Source organism: Empidonax traillii, unplaced genomic scaffold (genome assembly GCF_003031625.1).
Source record: "Empidonax traillii isolate 1590-97213 ecotype Southwest subspecies unplaced genomic scaffold, ASM303162v1 scaffold16:size2589160, whole genome shotgun sequence".
In the NCBI taxonomy this organism is placed as follows: Eukaryota; Metazoa; Chordata; class Aves; order Passeriformes; family Tyrannidae; genus Empidonax; species Empidonax traillii.
The window spans coordinates 1,100,057-1,120,716 of NW_020955209.1; the positions used below are offsets into that span (position 1 = coordinate 1,100,057).

General features: G+C 41.1%; 1 protein-coding gene across 1 annotated transcript in view; it reads left to right on the forward strand.

Moving 5' to 3' along the window:
• The first annotated feature begins 242 nt into the window (after window positions 1-242).
• Window positions 243-20,660, forward strand: part of PRDM1 (PR/SET domain 1) — a 56,109-nt gene continuing 35,691 nt past the window's right edge. Inside the window, exon 1 of the mRNA XM_027895171.1 lies at window positions 243-671. The gene's annotated coding sequence lies outside the window, so the exon portion shown is untranslated. The remainder of the gene's footprint in view (window positions 672-20,660) is intronic.

The following is a 20,660-nucleotide window of genomic DNA, read 5'->3' on the forward strand; positions in this document are numbered from 1 at the left end:
CGTGATGTTCTGTGTTGGGGCAGTTGGTGTCACCCTGCAGCGATGCTTAGAGGAGACTGATTGACCCAAGTGCTTCTCTTAAATTAAATTTCATATAAGGATACCTTAAGAAGTGTGCATAAGGAGTGTAATACGACCTGTATGGGTGCTAGCTAATGGTTAACTGGCTCTGTTGAACCTGTGTTCCTTAAACAAATGCTATCAGTGTGGGATGAGTTGTCTTACTTCTACAGACAGGCTAGTTCAGGTTGGAGACTAAACCTTTCTTCTTAGAAGTAGAAGACAGCAGGAGGGCTTTCACTGCCTGCTCAAACAGGGAAGGGAAGGAAGGAATCACGTTACTAGAGCTGCTGTTTTCAAATAAAGACAGGAGGGATGAGGGTAGGGTCTCTGAGTATGTTACGAAGTTTGTAGGGTGGCTGACCTCAAATCAGCTGTTATTTTGACTTTTTTAACTGCCTGTGGTCTGAACCAGGTGCTTGACACAGTAGAACTTCTCGGGATAGTTGGTGTAGCTTTGTTTTAACGCTTTGAGAAAAGAGAGAGAAATAGGCAAGATCATGCTTTCTGCAGGAGGTTGCAGTGTGGAGATACTCTGTATGGAGTATGAAGGGGCAAGATAGTGCTGAAACTTTGAGCTTTCTGTACAAGGCAAAAACCTAATAGATCAGGTGAGTCAAAATTGTGGAACATGCTTGCATGCTGGGGGCTTTGAAAACTTGGTGGAAATTGCTTGTTGTAAGGCATATGGGATAACAGTCTTCTTTTCTGAAGTTTTACCAAGGCAAACATTTACATTTTCTGTATGTGAGAGACCTCTCACCCAAGCACAGTTCTCGCAGTGTTAGCATTGTGTGGTCATCTTCATTAGTCATCTTGATTTATAAAATGAGCTTAGTATCTTAAATTTGAGCAGTTATTGAACTGTTTAAAAAACGCTGGTTCTGGATGAGTTGTAATAGGGGTGTTTTTTGGTTGGTTGGTTTGGTTTGTGTTTTTTTTAATGGCAAACACAAATTCCCTCTATGCATTTATAATAAGAAAAGTAAGCTTCAGTTGAGGATAAGCAAATTATTTATTCTACAGGTAGAAACCCAGAACTCAGCATTGAAGGCTTTAAAAGCATACTTAGAGCAAAAACAGAGTTTTGCTTTTTCACAGTTACGGGCAGAGTAAGTTGGTATTTCATTTTTTTTTTTTTTTGATCCTGACTAGTAGGAGATATACATTCATTACCTCAGAAATTGTCCTTTGTGGTTATTTTTTCAGACTAACTTTTCCTCCCTTGAGGAATGAAGTGATCCACCTCTACAAACAAATAAGATGGCTAGTTTTGAATAAAGTAATAGATTTTTAACTGCTCACGATAGAAACCTCTGCTCAGGACAGAAGTTTAGAACTTGATGCATTTAAAGTATTTTTATTGACCAGATAAAAATTATTTGTTAAAATATTGTTGGGCATTCAGTTCCTTCTTCATTTGGGTTATCCTTGCATTGGTGTAAGTATGTTTATTTCAATTGAGTTCTCCGCGACTTAGACTATTAAACACATGACAAGAAACAAATGATGAATTCAAAGATAACTCTCTTTTAGTTTTGTGTTGTTTATTAACAGTGTACTTCATTGACTTTGGTTGCAAAAAAGCTCTGTCAAGTTAATAGTAAATGACACTTTCTAGTTAACATGACATGAAAGTCCTTGGAATGATTATCTTAAGAATCTTTCATTCATAAAATACATACCTCTATTTTTTTTGTTTAGTCTACTAACATTTACTATCAAAGAAAAAAACCTTAATTTGTAGCTTAAGTTATTTTCTTAAAATAATTTTCTCTTGACAGAGTATGGTTTCATGTGATAACTGAGTTGATTTACAATAGAGAATGAAAGAAAGGTTAACATATTTTAAACAGATCAATGAAATAATGACAGACCTGGAACGCAGATGATATTGTTTTGTAAATTCTCCAGTAATTTTTTTCTTAGGTAGAAAAATCACAATTGTGCCATTTCTATGGATTATTCTATAAACTCAAAAAAAGTTTATAAATCAAAAGTTTTTAAGCAAATCATAAATTAGGAATCTGGAATGAGAGACTAGTTTTTTACTCCAGGTTTGTTAAATACCTTAGCTGTTTTTCTGGGAAAATATTTAAACTTATTTTAAGAACATCTAAGTTTTATCTCCTAAATACCTTTTTGGAATAAAGTCTAAAATTATTTTATAAATGCAAGTATCGGGGGTTTTTTGTTTGGTTGGTTGTTTTTTTGTTTTGTTTTGTTTTTTCCACGAACATCCATTTCATGGAGGCTTTATGAGTTCCAGTGCATCTTCCAAATATTGACAGGGCCAGGGCTGGATGGAAAGTTCAGGCCAAATCTTGAACCTCCTCTTGTTGGTTCTACAGACTGTCTGGAGTCCAAAGGTTACGAACTGCTTGTAAACCATCTCCAGAATAAAAGCCTGTGTGCCAGGACATCAGTGCTGGTATTGTGTCCTCTATTCTTTTCCTAATTTGCAGTTTCTCCCCACCCTGCCCCCGTGGATTGTCAATGGCCTGAATTGCTTCAGTCTGTTTAGTTCAGTGAGGCCGTGCTAATCGGTGTCGCCTGAAAGCCTATCCTGAGACCCCGAGACTTCAGAGATGTTAATTCGCTTAGTACTACAAAACTAAAAGGAAAAAAAAAAAAAAAAAAAAAAGAAAACAAAAAGAGAGTAGTTCTACATTGTCCCCTCCAGCGGATTCAGCAACAGCCAACACAACAGTCAGTACACAGCTTTTAATGGTACCAATTTAACAGCACTGTTTTCCTTAACATTGAGCACCATGCACAAACGTGAGGTAACCGATGTCATTTATTAGCCTAAAGGGTCTCTCTGCAGTATTTTATTCTGTGTGCGATCTGGCAACTTAAAGATTAAAATTTGCGTTCGAATTGCTCTGTAGAAGACTGACACAGTTAGAGTCAGCAGAAATCTTCCCGTGAACCCGATTGTAGAGAGTTTGCTTTGCTTAGCTGTGCAAGATGTGCATGTTAATTCAAGTGAGACCATTTATATCCTTAAACCTGATGCAGTAACACGACCCTGAACATACAGGTTTCCCGTAGCGGATGTAGACCCGTCTGGTACTTCCCTGGAGAAGAATCTTCAAGCTCGAGTTAGGTGTGAGGCTCTCCAGGTGGCTCAGTGGGAGAACACAGTACTCGGCAGAGGAATCCTAGGAGCCAGCAAGCTCAGCCAGGGGCATCCTGATTTTAGTTCAGTGATTTGTGCATTTTTGCACAGTAGAGGATAGGGCATGGTCCAGCACAATCCTTCCTCAATAAATGGAATTGCCTGTCTGTTCTTTGGATATCCTTTGAGGATCCAGGCTTGATCTCTTAGGCAGAAGTGCAAAATGGTAGATTTCTTCAATATTATTAAAAAATTGGTTCTTAATGAACATTTCTGCCTAAAGCCTTTTTCCAAAGTAACACTTTTGCTAGAGAGACAGGGAGCTACCGCTTGTAGCTTTCCACAGGCAAACGAACTGTATGTATTTTATTCCCAACTGTGATAAATTTAGCTTCGTTTTAGTTCATTAAGAAAACTTCAGCTTGGAAATGTAATTTCTCCTCTTTGTCTAAAGATAACAAATAGCACTTATCTCCTTTGACTACTTGGTTTTCATGCATGAAATTTTTGGTAAATGGATCTAATTAATATAAACATTTTTAAAACCCACGTATTTCCCCCCCGGATCAGTGTGTGGTTTTTAGTTAGTATCAGAATATGTAGTATCAGTGGTAAATCAAAGTCAATAAAGTTCCAACGAAGGCAACTTATGTGAGTCTTTAACTATTAATTGATCCTCATTGATCAAGTTAAACTTGTTGCTTTATTCAGGAGAAATAAGTGGTTGTGTTTTTTTGTTTGTTTTTTGTTAAATAGCTTTTACCAAAACTTTATTTTTATATCAGAATTTTTTAATGCTTTAGTGGAATATGCCTCATTACTATACTCTAAATACCCTTTGTAGCCAGCAGTAATCCTAATGATAAATCATTTTACAATGTTTCAAATGTTCCTAACTATTGGTGAGATAATTCCAAATTCAGTGTGTGAAATATTTTCAAGAAATAGCCTTGCCGACTTTTAATCTGCAGGTCTGTTTTGTACAGCATGCAGTTTCCAGGTACTCGGTATCTCTTGTGCTACGTAACCCGTCTCATGTGCATGGCTATCTAATCTTGTGGTAGGTGAGAAGCTGTAATTTGTGGGGCTTCTTATCGAAATACAGAAAACTGATGTGGAAAGAATGGCGATTAAGCTGTAATTCGGCCGCACAATATTAATCCTGTTTTTAAAAGTAGGTGGCACTGAAAGAATGCTCTCCAGAGCGGTTAAAACGTTGCAGGTTGCGTGGCTCAAAGGGAAGGAAGCCCTGCGGAGCGGAGCTCCACGGGGCAGCAGCGCCCCTCACTCCCTGGGAGCCTAGTGTCCCTGCCGCGCTCACCAAGATCTAATCGTCCAGTGATGCAAGAGTTTGCTAATTAAACAGTTCACAGAGGTGTTTGGGGCAGAACCTGTGGACATTTAACCAATTGAACAATTTATTGCTGTAATTGAAGGGGTTAGCTGGTGTTTATTAACTAGCCTTCCTGTCACGTTCCAATGGCTGGACTAACCCTTGGTCCCTGACTTGTTTTCAAGTGTCCCACCGTGGTGTTGGCTCTGCAGTGTTACTCTTCAGGCTGCCACTTCAAGGCCAGAACTTCACTTATCTGTCTTTTGCAAATTCAGCAACATGATTGGGCATTTTTTTTCCTTGCTGGAGCAAGCGTTTTTTTATTACAAATAAAATACTATCACTTTAGAGCAAAAAGGAGATTTTATCTTTGACAAAAAATAAGTTGGGATTATTAGGAAATTTCAGCATACTTCTTCTGGTTTGAAAAGGGTTTCTGGTTTTGTAATCTCGGCATAGGGATTGTTTTCCTTTTACAATCATGGTCCCTTCTGCTCTCTATATCGTCATTGAAGCGGTTTTGGGACTGGGATAAAGGCATCATTGCAGTAGCGTGCAGCAGGACTTCCAGTCAAATCGCTGAGGCACGAGCAGTTTGGGACACAAATCTATTCAGGAAAACAATGAGTCCTGATGGTGATAACAGGCTGCTTCTCCCCCTTACCCATGAAAGCTTCTATAACTAGAACTAATTGGCCGTTCTTAAAGTGCAATTAGCAGGGATATTAATCTAGGCCTGACAGGTGTGAAAATGTGTTTCTTTGAGTCTATTCAAAAGACACTCTATCAGATCACCCGTAGGAGGAGCCTGAAGCAATTGTGCCTATAAACCTGCAAGGCTTTAGTTTGTTGGAACCGAACAGCCCACTTTTAATAATCGCATTTGAGTCAGACGACATTAACTCCACAGAAATGGATGGAAGGAAGTTCACTTAATACTGACATAATAGTTGGTATCACTTCCATCATCGGGAAGGGAAATGCCTGCTTCCGTCTTCATTTGGGTACACGAAGAAAAGGGAAGACTTAAAAAAAAAAAAAAAAAAAAAGAGATATTTTAATGAGAAAGCTATGACTGAATTATTTTGCATTAGGGATCATCAGTGTTCCCCCTCAGTTCACCTCTAGTGCAGTTTGATAATCTCCATTTGTAATGTTTGTTGCTTTTCTCATTTAGTTGTTTTTCATCCCACTAGGCACGGCTTACAGCAGAGACTTTAAAAGATGTTGCCAACAAGTGAGGCTCGTTTCATCAGCTATGCAGATTTTAAACAGTGCTAATGGTACAACTGATGATGGAGTTTCAGGACTCAGGAGGGATACATCACTACTAATTCCGTTTTTTATCAGCTCATGTAAACAGGCACAGCTCAGTGAAGCTGCACTGGTTTATTCATGTCCAAAAACGCTTAATTTAGCCAGCAGACTTATTGTGGGATGCTGAAAGGGTTCCAGCTGAACCTGCAGATGGCTGCTCGTGCCAGTGGGCTTCAGGCTTGGAACTAAATGAGGAAATTTGTATTTCCCATTTTAATTAAAAGGGACATTCACAATCTAAGACTAAACGACGAAGCCTAATATGAGACGTGCATCTGTTTTACATAAGATAAATGCTTTATAAGAGTGAGAAATTGCTTGAAGATGGGTCTTGATACTGAAAATAGCATGAGTTCATGGGCATGCATATATACATGTATACTCCTCAGTCAGCTAGAATTATTTCCAGAGATGGAAAATTTATTATATAGGTTGTGCTCTGAAAAAATGTCTGCATAACACTTTACTAACTCACTGTTCTGGAAGTATTCGAGTGCCTAGACCACAGTGATATTTCTTAAAAATACCTTAGAAGGCTTCGAAAAGATGAGTCTAGAAGAGGTCTCCTCAGTTTCTCAGCATAGTCATCTGATGGAAAAGGCAACTTTGTAAAGCAAACGTTTTTCTACTAATTAGTGAGGCCTGTTTTACCAAGGCTGGGATTTTTTTCTTCACTGCTGTGATGGAAAAGCCCCTTTCCGATTAAAGTACTTTTGGCCTGAACTTGCTTGGGGCAGTTCTGTTGTTCTATGAAAATCTTGGCCTGAAAAAAACCTGAAGAAATAACTCCTTGCTGTTTACCCAACAACACATTTATAGAGCACAACCATATCGGTTCCCAACCTTGGCAAAGCAGGAAAGCAAGAAGGATCATGGTTGCATAATGGAACGAGGTTCAGCGGCCTTCAAGAGTATGAGCAGTGGTTGAGGTAGCCTTAGAGAGAGTGGATGTCCCTGGACTTAAATTTGTGTGCCTTTCTGAGCTGTAGAGTTTATTAACTTAGCTGCTGATATATCTGCATTGCTCTCTTGATATGGCAATGCCCCTCAGGACACTAAGTTTTTCCACAGCCAGCAGGCTTGGAGCTGACTCTGCAGGCTTTGCAACAGAGCGTGCTGCATGGTGTAGACATGCTCTTTTGCATCTTTTCTAAGAACAACTCTGCATTTTCTAACCTGATGCCATCAAAATTGATCTTGATTCAACACAGATGACCAACATAGCAAGGTTTGTAGTTTTTTGGGAACCCATTGCCCTTTTATCAAGACATCTGAATTTTCCAGGTGATACATGGGTTTAGTATTCAATTCCTGGTTTAGAAGGGCAAGGCAGTCTTTTTCTTGATTACCCTAGATAGCGCAAAACATCCAAGAGGAAGGAGTGTCTTGTGATTGAGACAAAAGTCTGTGATTCAGGACTTGTGGGTTCAGCTCCTATCCCTGCTCTCTGCTTTCAGTTAAACCTTGGGGAAGTCATTAGATCTCTTCCTCTTACAAGAAATCTCTGATTCTTTCTGTCTTTCCTATTGAGCTGAGAGGTTCTTGTCACCAGCTGACACATTTGTTTGCCTTCCTCACCATTGTTATCCACTAATGCAAGCTAGACAGCCAGCCTTCTCACATTTGGGGAGGAAGGTTAAGGTATTAGAGTTTTGGGGTCTGTTCTTAGAATGGAGAACATGATCTGATGCCGAAATCTGCTACCCAGGACTCCTGCTCCCTTTTTTATCTCCCCCCCTAATTCTCTCCCCCCTAACAGCTTCATTTCTCGCTGTCTCTCCTGAACCCTCAGAAGCAGAGAGGAAGAGAAGGGCTAGCTTTCCCCCTCCCTACTGTGAAACCAAAATATATCAGTCCTCAACCACACGTGGGAACAAGATTACTCAAATTGATGTCAACTGAATATGAGTTATGCAGTTTTGCAAGTTGATGACTAAAATTGTTGGAATTACCCAGAGCTAAATGATTTGGTTTAGCTGGAAATCGGAGAACCTCTTGTTGTTTACACCACTGTTCGTAGTGGAAGGGGTAAGTCCTGTTGTTTCACATCTTCACCCTTTTTATAGACAAAACGGGTGCACAATGAGGAGGTTTGTTCATACTTGCTTAACCTCAAATGGTTTGAACAATTACATTCTTCATACCTCAGTTATATTTCCATTCCTATTCAGAGTTTTCATTAGCAAGTTATTTTGTGGCTACCCAGAGTGACATTTAGTAATTGCATTGAGATGTTTCTCTTTTAGATTTCTAAACTATATTAATGCAGTAAACCCTGCTTTTACTCAAGAGATACCTGTGCAAAAAACGCAGCAATTAAAATAATGGCTGAATAAGCACTGATGTGGTATTTATTGATGGAAAATTGCAGCTCTTTGCTGCACCGCCGGTAAGAAACAAGAGAATGAATAATAGCTACCACTGTCCCAAGTCTGAAAAGTCAGAGGAAATGGCAGCAAGAAAAAGCAAATGAAGATGGATGAAATCCCAAGAGAGTGAAGGGAGACATCCTCCATGCTGGGCAGGGCTGGGCAGCTGACTCCTGGGTCACCTCAGCTGTTGCTTTTCGGAGTGGTGTTTTGAAAGGGCGCTGTTTGGGAGAAGAGCTTCCTGGCTGCCACTGCCACACACCACTTGCGGATGCTGCCTGTGGGTCAGTGAGAGGTCAGCACCAGTTAACTCAACACCTCCAGCAAGGAGAAAGCTCTTGGGGATAACTTTCTTACTATCACTGTCTAACCCGCACTGAGAGGACTTGCAGATGCTTAACTTGCCTCTTTGCTTTGTCCTGAAGTACATTTTCATGGCACCACTGGCCATGTCTAGTGCAGCAGGTTCAGCGTTGGTTTCTACATCCTGGTGGGTAGGTTTTCTCCTGGCAAATCCCTCTCCCTGTGCTGTGGCCAGGGCCGAGCTGCCCTTCAGTACCTCACCAGCACCTTGGCAAAGCTGCCAAGGACCAAGAGAGACCTCAAGGTCTGCAGAGGCAGCAGCACCACACGCAAGCTTGCATCCCCCCAGAGCATGCCTGGGTGCCTCCTGGGCTTGCCATGTGTTTGGGGCACACCTCATGGGCCAGCAAAACCTAAACCAAGGTCAGGCCCATTGCCATAGCACTCACAGCTGTGTGGTTCAATGCCAAAGGGAGCCCAAAGGCAGCTCTTAGACCTCTGCCTGTAGTCTGAATGTTGTCAGTAATGACATCAAGGGTGAAAATCAAGCGAGGATAAAGTGAATGTGAAAGTGGATGGTGTTTGCTTATGAAATGTAAAGTCTGAATAGGTTCACCAAACTGCCTCAGGTCTGTAGCTCCAGAAGCAGAGCAGTTGCATTTATATCATTGTGTTTTGAAAAAAAGATCAAACATGTAAATAAGCGACACAAGTATTGCAGGAGCCCATTTTTTATTATATACATAGAGGTACATGAGAAATCAATGTATTTTACATTGCTCCCATGTTTTTACTTCTGGCAGCAGTTACAGAGCCCTGCTCACAGGTGCAGGAGTTCCCTGGTTGTTACTTCCCTGGGGGGGCTTTCTCAAGTATCCATGCAGATTTCAGGAAAAAGTCTGGAAAAAGTAAAATGCTGAGGGAAGAAGATCGAACTCTTCAAACCCTCTGCAGGTTTCAGGCTGTTCTGTTCTTGTCCATAAAAGAATTTAGTAGGTATATATTTTATGTGTGTAGGTACATCAGTAAATGCATAAAAATACATACGTCTGTTTTCAATAAAAGTGTTTCATGTTCTAAACATCTTCCAGATAAGATCTTAAAAATCTTAGGCTTCACATTTTCTCGAACAGGCTTGTTCAGGGAAACGAAAGAGAGTGCTTGACAAGATTATAGTGTTGCTTCTATACGTTTCCTTTATTCTTGCGGCTAAAAGGAAATTGCAATGTGTTGTTAAGTCAAAACGTGGTCTGTGGAGCTGAACCAAAAAACCTTTAAATGGAATAAAATTCCCTTTCTGATAAAAGGGAAAACTACACAGCAGAGAGACAGGATATCTTTAATTTAAATAGTGGGTTTAGGTATATTAATTTGAGTTCAAAGCATCTTTCAAAGGGTATGATGCCCACATTTTTAATTTTACCTAATACTGAGCATCTGGTGTGGACTGGTTTGTGGTACTGAGAGCAAAAGGAAATACATTACTCATAGATGAAAGGAGTGAGGGGGAATCACTGTCCTAACTAAAAATAGCCTTTTTTCCACCAGTTAATATCAGCTGGAGGTTTGATTAAATAGTAATTGTCTAGAAAAAGACAATAATTGAGTGTGACTGTTTCCTTTCAGGGGCCAGGCCCAGGTGGTGAAAGTTAAGTATTGTCCTTCAGATAAGGTCCTGAAAGCAGTTTTCCTGAATGTCCACGGAGCCCTTCTGCAAAATGTCCTTTCTGGGTGCTGAGCTGCAGACAGACAAAATCCAGGCCTTTTCTCAGGACAGCAGCAGTTTTCAGGGATGTAGCACTGGAGGATTTTATGGCTGCGTTGCAGATACAAGCTGGCTCACCTCTTTGGCTGGAACTCTAACCCAGAGGTGCAGAGATCACAAGAGACAAATGTCTTGAATTAAGAAACGGGGTTGACATCTATAAACGTCAGAGCACATCTAGTAGGCAACATGTGTAAGAAGACTATAACGTTATAACTAATAGGGAGATTGGAAAGCTGTCTGAAAAAAAAAAAAGCAGCTTCTGTTCAGATCTGCACATTCAAAAACAAAATATACCAGACTAATGTGTTTTTTTGTTCCTTCCCTCCCCCTTTATTTATTTATCTGAATCCCTATGGTCTTTTCCTAAAAATCAGGCTGTTTTTTTGTTTTTTTTTTATTTTTTCAGTAAGGTTAGTAACATCTTTGGCTAGCTTGATTAGAGTACATTGTGAAGAAATGTGTGTTTCTGTGAGTTTAACAATATTTCCCTCTAGATTTCTAGAAGGTTATTCTCTCTGAATGACCCCTTTATGCTCAATAATGTTAACACTATTTGTCTAGGACTTTATGTATCATGAATATCTAAGCATTATTTAATTAACCTTTGCAAATGTCCAGTGAGCCAGAGAGCCATGAGATACAGCCAGACAGGAAATACTACTTCTGCAGAACTTTTCAAATTGCTACTTATTCCAAGCTGAATGGACTCAAAACTTTGGCGGGCTTTTCATGGAGGAAAAGTGGAGGAGGAGAGAGCGTGAGAGACACAGTGGCTTGCTGAAAAATAGCCAAAAGTTACAGAGTGCTCCCTGGGGAAGGGAAAAGCTATCATTTCAACCCTTTATCCTGCTTGGTGAGGTTTTGGGACTTCAGCCTTCTGCCTGCATATGCTGAATTAGGACTATAATGGCTGAGCCAGAGTCAAACCAGCTCTGCTGGGTGGTCTGGGGACAAATACTTGGAGACAAACACTTGGAGACAAGGCCAGCATGGCCTTCTAGTGAGAGCAGCTTCCAAAAGCTTTGCTGGCTGTAGCTCAGACTGTCTTTTCTTCTGCACTTCGCATAAATGGTCTCACTGCAAGGTGAGGCTGAACTCTCACTCAGACTGAAAAACCACTTGAAAAATAGCACATGTGTTCTACCAAGAAGCCTGGATTTTGGCCATGCGTCATTTTCCAGGGGAAGCTGACCCCTTGGGTCAGTAAGGGTAGTTGCTTCAAAGACACAGCAGAAATTGATAGTGTATTCAGTCTGAGAATTCAGATATCTTTATTCTATGGTTTAAACCACTAAACCACACTTCTTCTGAAATAGGTAGGGATATTTGCATTTTTATATAGGGAAACAGAGGCACAGAAAAGGTACCAGGGGTTCCAGAAGCCACGTAAGAGGCCTGTGGAAGAGCTAAGAACAGAACCCAGGTTTCCTGATACCAGCACCTGTGATTCAGCCACAGGACACTGTGAGGGTAGGACAGGAAGGAGCAAAGAGATAAAAAATTAGTTTCTTCTGAAAGTGAAAACTCTTCTTGCTTCAGTTAGTTTTCTATTATATGCTAATCATTGCTGCATCCCTATAATCTAATTTTTCTTTACCAGTTGGGTTTAACAATGAATGTTGCATTGGCACCTACCCCTGGAAACTCTTGGCCTTCTGCTAACCACAGATTGGTAGGCTAAAATGAGACACTGCCCACTGAGAATATAATCCTGGTCTGCAGGAGGCACAGAGGTTTCTTTACCTCTGGGAAGCAGCCAGTGGTTTACAGTAACTGGAGCCTGAAACTCCACATTTAGTACTGCACACCATGCTGAAAGTTAAATGAACTTTAAAGAGGGGGAGAGTGGTCTTTAACCGAGGAGAAGAGTGACAAGTTTGCTTGTGGCAACTTTAAAATTTTCAAATGTATTTTCTACATATTTAAAGAGTGTGTTAACTATGAGTTCAGGAAAGCAGATATTTTCCTGTCTTCCTTCCTTGCAAATATAGTGGAAAACCAATATAATTCTGTCCACATTGATTAATGTGTTTTAATAGGAAAAAAAAAAAAAAAGGGGGGGGTGTCAATAAGTCCTCTGAAAACAGGCTAAAATGAAGGAAGATGAGAGTTCATGGCTTCCATATTTTGAGCCTGTGACTTCCAAAATCAAAAGCCCAGTAATCCTAATGGATTGCCTTCCAAATTTCCTTGGATTTGTATTGCTGGACTTGTCTCTCTCTAGGGCTTAGCTGGATCCCTGCAGATAGATTTTTTTTTTTTATATGCTGTAATTCCACTTAGTCCAGCTGTAAACTTGTGGTGGCTGAATTAATATATTATAGGGTGAAAAAAAGAAAAAAAGTATACCTACAAACCCCCTAGCTTGTATATCAAATCCTGAGGGAGAAAAACTGAGCATTTCAATTAGTTGGTTGTGTGGCCTGATTGAAGAACAGCCCCGTGGCTAACAAAGCTTTGTCTGTAGTATCAGCTTGCTCCTCATCCACCAGGACAAATAGAGTGGTTGGTCATTAACGGGCTAGCCATCGGGTAGGGGTTTTGTTCTTAAATGGGGGCTTTGTCTTATCCCTGCTGTTTAAGCCCTCTCCAAGCACTCCTCACCTGTCATATCTGTCATACATTTAATTCATCACGCTCTCTGGTCAAAAGCTACACTGATAGTATCAAAAGAAGAGGAGGGGGCTTCTTATAACTTTAGCGATCAAAGGAGATTACCAAGCAAATAAGATTTTAATGAAGACGGCAGGTTTGGAAAGGAGAATTTACTGCATTGCGAATCACTAACACATAAACGTTCGTTTTATCTGTGTGGTATTTGAAAGTGGAATCCCAAACTATTACAGAAGGAAAGATGGATACATATGTTGGTGCCTGGTTTTAATTAAAAACACAGAGGGAGGAAATATAGGGGGGGAAAAGAGCTCTTTTATTTCACTTTAAAGGTCATATTTTTATTCTGTAAATATGATAAGCAGAGTGTGTTAGAACACAAGTTTGTTTTAATGATGACAAATACATCAAGCAATTTGCCACTGAACTGATACTGTCAGGCCAATGCTCTCTGTTATTTGACCTAAGTTTCAAAACATCAATCACAATACTGAAATACGCTTGGGTCTCACTGTATCTACTTAAGAAGCAAAGTAGGCAGGGAGTTCCAGTCACAGTCACTGAAACCCACATGTTCCTGGGACAGTACATGATGGAGGTCAGACCTAACGGAAATGCAACTTCTGTGTCACTGACTGTTTTATGGGAAAGCAGCCTTGTGCCAGGTGAGTGGAGAAAACTAAACACCTTCCCTTACACATTCACATGGAGAAGAATGTGCTGCCCTGTGGTGCTTTGTCATGGAATGCGAGCCTGCAGCATCCGTATCTTAACTCACTATTACCTTCTATTAAACCCACAGTCTTTTCACAGAGGAATTTTTCCTTTGGGACTGTCAGTCCAGAACATTTACTCTGTTTTCTGATAATGTGGTAACAACTGATAGGGAATTATTTATTGCAGTTCCTATTGCTAATGGTGCGCAGTACTCAAATGCTGCACAGGCAGTCATTTGGAGATTCATTTAGCAGCAGAGATGCTCCACTGGAAACAGAAAGGTTATGGAGCAGATCATCTTGAGTGCCATCACGTGACACGTACAAGAGAACTAGGGGATCAGGCCCACCCAGCATGGATTTATTGCTTGACTAATCTGGTCTCCTTATGGCAAGGTGACCTGCTTGGTGGATGAAGGAAGGACTCTGGATGTTGTCTACCTGGACTTCAGTAAAGCCTTTGATACTGTCTTCCACAGCAATCTCCTGGGGAAACTGGCTGCTTAGAGCTTGGACACGTGCACTCTTTTCTGGGTAAAAACCTGTCTGGATGGCCAGGCCCAGAGAGTGGTGGTGAAGGGAGTTCCATACATCTGGCAGCCAGTCAGTGGAGTTCCCCAGTTCAGTACTGGGGGCAGTTCTGTTTAAATTCTTTACTGACAACCTGGACAAGGAGTTCGAGTTCACCCTTTGTCAGTTCACAGACAACACGGAGTTGAGCAGGAGTTGATCTGCTGGAGAGCAGGAAGGCTCTGCAGAGAGGTATGGACAGGACAGGCTGGGTCAACAGACCAGGGCCAATTGTATGAGGTTCAACAAGGTGAAGTGCCTGGTCCTGCACATGGGTCACAACACCCCCCTGCAACACTACAGGCTGGGGGGGGGGAAGAATGACTGGAAAGATGCCTGGTAGAGAAGGACCTCAGAGTGCTGGTCAATAGTGGTTGAACATGAGCCAGCAGTGTGCCCAGGTGGCCACGAAGGCCAGTGGCATCCTGGCTTGTATCAGCAAGTGTGTTGCCAGCAGTGATCATCCCCCTGTGCTCAATACTTGGGAGGACAACTTCAAATCCTGTTTTTAGTTTTGGACACCTCACTGCAAGAAAGACATTGAGGTGCTGGAGCAAGTCCAGAGAAGAACATCAAGCTGATGAAGGGTCTGGAGCACAGGTCTTATGAGGAGGTGCTGAGGGAGCTGAGGTGGTTTAACCTGGAGAAAAGGAGGCTCAGGGAGGACTTTACTGCTCTCTATGACTAGAGGAAACAGCATCAAGTTGCACGAAGGGAGGTTCTGATTGGATATATTAGGAAAAAATTTCTTTACTGAAAGGGTTGTCAAGCAGTGGAACAGGATGCCCAGGGAAGTGATGGAGTGCCCATCTCTGGAGGAGGCATTTAAAAGCCATGTAGATGGTGGCACTTTTAGAAACGTGGTTTAATGATGGACTTGGTAATGCTGGGCCTAATGATCTTTAAGGCCTATGATCTTAAAGGTCTTTTCCAACTGAAACAATTCTATGAATTTATAAAGCAGTGCTTCAGGTATTGGTGGGCATCTGCACAGTGTATAGAGCCAAATCTGCCCTGCTGGCAGCAGAACTAGGCAGCTTTATTTTTGCAGGTTTTCCTTGTGGTGGAAAGAAAGCCTTTGCAGTTGCTGAAGCCTTTGATAAAAGAAGGGGTAGTTTGTATTATTAGTACGGATGTTAGCATCTTTACTTCAAAGACATGGGGGAAGTGGCTGCCTAGCTTTCTTTAAATTGAATTAAAAATGTGGGGTCCAGGAAGGAGCTCAGAAAACCATGTCTGAACTTGTCAGCCTCTACGGGTTTGGGTGGAAAACTCTGGTTCTCACTTTCCGCTGAGTAATACTGAGAGCTCATTATTTGTGTGGTTTTCAACCTGGCTATGAATTATGAATGATTTATTTAAGAAGTGATAAACTATCAGTCTGTCCTTAAGCTAAGAAGGGGTCCCTACAGCTTTGGTGTTTTACATTCAGCAAGGAGAGGGTCCTCAGCACTCTTCTGACAGCGATTAATATCTCCTATTTTCATTTGAGGGCCAGTATCCATCCCTTAAGTTGCTTTTCTGTAGCCTGCAGGATCTTCTGATAAGCAAGGCCCAATGAACTAGTTTAACTGAAAGAGAGATGAAAATGCATATGAAGTCTGTCATCTGGTGGCACAAATTTAGCTAAACCAAAGTCAGACTTCGATGTATTTGCAAGCAAAGATGGGATAAAGACACAGCCAGAACTAGTTCAGAAACTCTGCTTGAATCTTGCTTTGAGTAAACATGTCAACAAGTAGCTTCCAAACTCATTTGCTTTAATCAGTTGTGATAAAAACTGCGCGTGAATAGGGCCTGTATTTATTTGATACTGTGATGAGGTGGTATGGCAGAGGCAGCTGCAGCAGGGCTCTCCCAGTGCTCCCACCAGCTCAGTGGATGGGTGTTAGTGGCAGTGTGAGTTGTTTTGCAAAACTCTGCCCTTTAAATAGGGTTCACACATGTGCCAGATACAAACGTTTGCGTTTATTGTTGGTTCAAGGACCTCCATGATTTTATTTATCTGGAAACTGTGGGGGTTTTGTCTTTTCTTTGTTTTTCTCTCCCTAAGTTAAGGTGGCAGAGGCAAACTTAAAATATAGTCTTTCACAAATAAGAAATTCTGAGAAGGTGCTTGAGTTACTTGATGTATAGATCAATCATCTCTACTAACATCTTCTGGTTATAGATTTTAATAGGTAATTGCAAGACTAAAGTACTTAGGTAAAGAAATGTTTTTTTAAAATAACATAACTCCACATGACAGCATATAAAAGTCAAAAGACAGAGCAATTCATGGGTTATTGTTACAAAACTAACCTTTCAAATGAGCCCCTAAAATACTCTTTTTGGTTGAAGTTTCACTTAAGGAAATTTACTTTTAAGCCACTTACTCCAAGTTGTCTACAGAAAACTTCAAAAACTTTCTGTTGTTGTTGTCAGGAAAAGAAAGAAAAATAGCATGGGGATTTTTTTCTGTGATAAAGCAAATGCTTTTAAAATGTGTCAGCCTATACCTGACTGGAATTAAAAAAAAAAAAAAATTACCTTCAGAAACTGGGCATCAGTTTTCTTCGACAGCACAGAAGCCACCATGCTAACACTTAGAACTGCAACACATCAACAGGTCTTATAGCTCATACTTATTCTCTGCATCAAAGCTCTGGTGAGGGGGAGTAAAAACAGAGAGTGAGAGAGCGAAAGAGTCAAGCTCTTCAGAGCCTCTAATGACGCGTGCCAAACACGTGGAAGGTAAATCCCCTAATTCAGTCTATTCTTTCAGCATTCCCTGGCGGGCAGCCAAGCTAAATATTTCTGCTGGATAAAAAATGCACCCTCCTATGCGGCACTTTCTTAACAGGATGGCTCTCCAGCTTTAGCGGAGGGGGCTTCTCTGGGGGAAAGCCAACATGTGTGTTCTCTTATCTGTTTATTTATTTTATTAAAAAGGGGCTTTATGGGCTGTGATTGGATTAACTTAGTGAACCCTGGAGGAAGAGGAAAAACAAATTGGGAAGCTGGTTTAGCACCCCCACCTTTTTGTCATCTTCTTTTGGGATTTCCTGGCTGGCTGCCACCTTGAGCCTGTTGAATGTTCTTTAGATCAATCAATTAAAAAGGCTTTAATATTTGGGTGATTGGAACGCAACATATGGGCTGCTGGTGCGGATGTCATGTGGTGCGTGGAGTTAATTGAAATGATTAATAGAGGTGTTAGTTTCTTCAAGACTAATTGAAGAAAGAATATAATTGGAAGCATGGACTAACCATCATTGTTGACTTTTTTTAACATATTGTGTCCCTTAAACACTTGTACATGTTTATAAGCATGCAGATGGACCTGTTTAGATTTCTTCGATGTGGTGATTGGCAAAATCACATCAACTGTACAAAAGTCAAATCTATTTTTATGTAATTTAATCAGAAAAAAATATTTCCCTGTGTCTTGCCTGTTTTCAGTAACCAGTACATACACTGAATTTCTGGTACCTGTTTGCTTTACATCCTTGCTAGATTTAAGCCAATGGATCCATTCTCACTGTTATCTGTGGGGTTACAGCATCCATCCACAGAAACTGATCATGAGCCTTTGAAGGTCTGTTAGTGCCCTCTTCTCTCTGTGCAGTGAGTTGTGCTAGCACTCTGTGCATTTGTGCCAGGTATTTCAGAGATACAGCATCTTGATCATACTGTCCCACACTTTGTCAGCTTGACCATATTTCAAAGGGATCTAGTTATCTATATAAAGCAGTGGCAGAAGCTTGGATTTGAGAATCAGAAAGAAATGTGAAATAAAAGAAGTTCTGAGGATTTAACTGAGACCAGCTCTTTTGACCTCTCCACCTTCTTTAAGAATAATACATATTTCTTTCAGGACTAGTAAATTTAATCAGGACTGGGAAATTTAATCAAAATTGTTAAGCTATTGTGAAATACAAAAATGAAAGCCATGAACTAGCTGCAGAGGACATCTGGCAGCAAGGAGAGGGTATGAAGGATGTGTCCCTGAAAGTCATCCTGCTGCACAATGGGGCTCTTAGGTTAGAAATGGGGAAACAGAGAAAACATGACAGTCTCTCATCTGCAGTCAGTACGGGCTGGCTGCCCGAGCGCTGTGCGAGGAGAAGCAGTGCTGCGTCCTGCTTGCTGCTGGGCTGTGGTTACGAATGCTGTAGCAAACTTTTAGCTGGGGATTTCTTAAAACTGAAGATCGTGGCTTAAGTAACTTGTGAATCTGCAAATGGTGAGCTGTGGGAGAAGAAAATCAGGCAAAATGGCAATGAAGTGTTGATCCAAAAGGTAAGTCAGTTTGGATTTAGGATAGATGAGCTACATTTTTAAGTGCCTTTTTTTTCTTGACACCAGCCTTCTTTTTGCCTGCTTTTTGGTAATATAGGAAAAACTTATGCATATTTTTAATGTTCTGGAAAAGAACTGTCTTCCTGGAAGGGACATACACATTGTCTCTATTTGTTTTCCTTTGCACATGTGGTGTGCATATAGCTTATGCATTTGTGCATCTTTTTCAGTAGTCAGAAAGTTTATTCTGCAGCCCACGATAAACTGAACAGAGAAGTGGTAGATAAGTTTAGAGAGGGTTTGTTGTTGGGTTAGAAGAAAAGAGTATAAGATGGTTTTAATATTTTAGAGTCTTCCCACACAAATTTCCAGTGATGCTTTGAAGGCAACTGTGTGTCTGCAAAGACTTTGAGCCTCCCCGGAAGATGTGGCCTGACTTGTGTACAGATCTGAGCAAAGCGTTTGTAGAGAGGAAGTGGCTGTCCTGTACTGGGGGCTGAGAGGAAGGGAAGACATTAGGTCTGATTGCAAGCTTCCCTTACTCCCTGTTGCCTGATTTGTGTGCACATAGTGCTAATAGTTTTAGATGAGAGGGCTATGCTGGGACAGACTGGTGCAAATTAATCTTTCAAAAAAAATTCTTTTATTATAATTATTTGGTGATGAGATTAGTCATTTTATGATTTGTTTTTATTACAGCAAGCTACTGCAATTACACAGTCACTTATTTATTTTTTTAATCTTAACAGTGATGAAAAATAGGAGTCTCAGCATTCCACTGTCTCCATTGCCCATTAGGATTTAGTATATTAAAAGGAGCAGATTATGTAAACTTGTTGGAACGGGAGCATCCTCTCTGTCTTTATCAAACCTTGCCACGTTGTATAATGAATACGATTCTAATACATTGGTCTGGGTCACTGAAAGAGGAACAGCAGTCCAAGGAAAAAAGAGTTTAAAGCTATGCACATGCTTTGATGGTAATATTCTCATTCTCATACAAAGGAGAATGTTCAGTAAAGGAGAATGTTCATTCCCCTAAAATTAATCTCAGGAAACTGATATCTAGTATAAGCAATGCTGGTATCATCACCTGTTGCTAAGACAGACAGACCATTTGCATTAGGAGATCCTACTTTTAGATGCTCATAAATCTACCAAATTCTAAATGTGTGGCTGAGGTCTTTCTTGCATTTTCCTTTCTTCTGGCTAAATCTATTCTGTCATTTCCAAGAACTTGGCTATGACAAAAATTGTACTGCTAACATTAAGAGTGTGACAACTTTTTTTTCTTTAAAGGAATTCCCACCATGATAGCCCCCATTTTCTGGAGCAGAAGTTTGAATTACAGGTTCAGTGGCTCAGTGAAGGACAGTATATGTGATAGGGGAGGATGGGGACTGTCATTGTCTGGGATACTTAAATACCATTCCCTCTGCCAGGAGCACTTCCCAGTTCATGTATCTCCACCTGCGCTTCACTTGCATTGGGTCTCTGTCAGAGGCACAACACACTCCAGTCCTGTCCCCACCTCCATCTCTGACTCTCACAGCCAGGAGAATTGCTTTTGAGCTAGAAGCCAAAATGGACTGGCAGAGTAGCCCTCCCAGGAGCTGTAGGAGGGCATCAAGGCTCGCTTCAATGAGTGAACGCTGTAGGGTTTGGAATGGAGCACCCGAACTGAGAGCAGAGGAGTGCACGTTCAGTGCGTGCCTACAGCAAACCATCCTGAGGCCAGAGAGTTATCAAAAGGAACTCTCTTTAAAAAAGTCTGTGGACAAGAGCTGAACCTGGAGGGGATTATGAAGGAGGAGAGGCTATGCCCAGAGATCAGCAGTGTCAGGGAAGAGGGAAACTGAGAGTAAGGTTGGTACAGGACCGAGGGATTTATCTTTATGGGTTACTGTAGACAAAGACGAGCAAGCTCAGTGTTAAAAGCGGGTGGGATGTAAGCCAGCTCTGATCCAAAAGCTGCCTGACTGCATTAGCACGGTGCTAAGCCCAAGCTAATATATCCGGCTTCTCACCAGGGCTTATTAGCTCGGGCTCAGTGCCACACTAACATAGTCACAGGAGTTCCAGTAGGCTTGACACCATGTCTTCTCTACCTCTGAACCGAGCTCACTGCTACGTGCCTGCAGAGGAGCACCAGGAGATGCCTGGAGACTTAACTACACCGCACTGCTGTGCAGGCTGCGGAGGCCAAGCC